The sequence below is a fragment of the Chlamydotis macqueenii genome, chromosome 17, assembly GCF_036417535.1.
Source record: "Chlamydotis macqueenii isolate bChlMac1 chromosome 17, bChlMac1.mat, whole genome shotgun sequence".
In the NCBI taxonomy this organism is placed as follows: Eukaryota; Metazoa; Chordata; class Aves; order Otidiformes; family Otididae; genus Chlamydotis; species Chlamydotis macqueenii.
This window is the reverse complement of record NC_141572.1, coordinates 12,425,638-12,427,611: the sequence shown is the minus strand read 5'-3', so window position 1 is coordinate 12,427,611 and position 1,974 is coordinate 12,425,638.

Below are 1,974 nucleotides of genomic sequence, written 5' to 3'. Positions count from 1 at the left end.
ACTTTCCACCAGCACCCTGCCAAGAGCGCGGGGAGGGAGGCACGGGGAAGTTCCCTGATAATTGAAAATAAATGGTGCATTATATGAAATAAATGTTCTGATGCAGCCGGCTTGCTGCGGCTGATTATTTATTTATTTTCCTTCCTGGTATTGGGGGAAAGGGGGGTTGGAAGTGAAGGAGCAGCACCCCCAGGCAGGTGGGGCTGCAAGGCTTGGGGAGCATCCTGCAGCGACGGCCGCTGGAGCGGGACATCGGTGCCCGATGGGAGCCCAGAGCAAGAGAGGCAGCCGTTCTGGGCCACGCTGGAGGTCCTGCCTGACCATCAGCTCTGTGCCACCCATAACCTGTCCTCTGCAGAGTCAGCCATGCGTTGCCTTGGTGGGCACTTGGGTTGGCCAACGGCGACCGGAGCGCTGCTCCTCCCCTGCCCAAACACGCCTGTGTTAGCACACTGTGCAAAGTGAACGGACCCTCTGCCCGAGGTGGGGTTTGCTTGAAACGTTCCTCTGGTGAGGATTAACTCCTGACCCCACTGTTTGTTACTGGAAGAGCCTGCGTTTTCCTGGGAGATGTTGGATTTAACCAGGAACATGAAGCTTTCTTCTGCCTTGGATTCCCCCATCGCCAACTGACCATGTTGCCATTCTTATGCCTTGGTAAGACTTATCCTGGATTATTATTTAGCTGCTAATTAATCTTGAGAGTGATGTAAAGGCTTTGAAGTGCTCTTTGAAGACTGAGGGGATGATTTCTGCTCTTGTCAAAGGCAGAGGGATTTGCTGGTAAGATCCCAGCTCTGAACAACATGAAGTTGCTCTCCCCAGGCAGGTGGGACCAGCTCCCGCCTCCCTCTCCTGCTAGCACCCGCGGGGCCTCTGCGAGACAAATCCTCTTGGAAACGGGGTGTCAATGGTGCTCGGGAGGGGTGCTAGCTGAGATGACATCCGGCTGGGGACTCGATGCTCCCTGTCCGAACAGACAGACACTAACGGGAGTGTCCCTGCAGGATCTGTGAGGTTTGGAGTCTACAGCCCAGCCCTTTCCTTCTCCCACACGCGTTTTCCCCTAATACATCTTGTTTGCTTACGGACTCATGGCAGCGCTGAGCGACAGCTCAGACGTCCCATTAATCACCGCCGATGATGGCCACGCAGCGTCTGGCAGAGCCGTGACGCCGAGGTCCCGACCGCTGGCGCTTCCCCAGCTGGGGATATTTTGCAGACAAGCGGCGCTGCTCCCCAAAAACTGGGAAGCAATCGTGTCTCCCTTGGGGTCGATGCCCGCCGAAGATGCTCCTTCTCCATGCCAGCCTGTCACTCCTGCCGGCAGGGCACGCAGTGAATAATGGTTATCCCTCGCAAACCTGCATCTTTTTAAAATAGTTTTTTTCCTTCTCTATGCTCACCGGCATCGGGGCGGCTCCGTGGAGGGCTGGCGGGTCTGGATGCTGCTGCATTGATTTGGCAAAGGCTAGGGATGAAAGCCTCGCGGCCTCCAGCTGAGGCTGTAGAGATTTTTTGGCTTGAGTTTCCCCAAATTCTGTCCATCACGCAGTGAGCAAACACCATCAGCCAGGAGCAGCGCGAAGCCAGAGCTGGATGGCACAGAGCTTGAGCATCGACCGCTGGCTGCTGGGCAAGACCCAACAAGAACCCCACTGGTGTCAGGAGCCAGCTCCATCCCTCTCAGCTTCCGAACGTTGACCTGGGAAGGAAAGCCAGCCTGCTTAGAGAGCAACCACACCATTAAACCTTAGACACCCAACCCCGCGCAGAGAGCCTGACGGACCTCGGTGCATTTTGATTTTCATCTGGCCGGGGTTTGTGATGCTCGAAAGGCAGCATCGTCCATCACTGCCCGGGGAGGCGAGGAAGGGGAGGGGAGATTAACTCCTCTCCCTCACCCTCAGCCGTTCCCCTCGCCGCCGCTTTGTCCTCCGGCAGCTGCACTCAAGTACAACTCACTCTGTTATT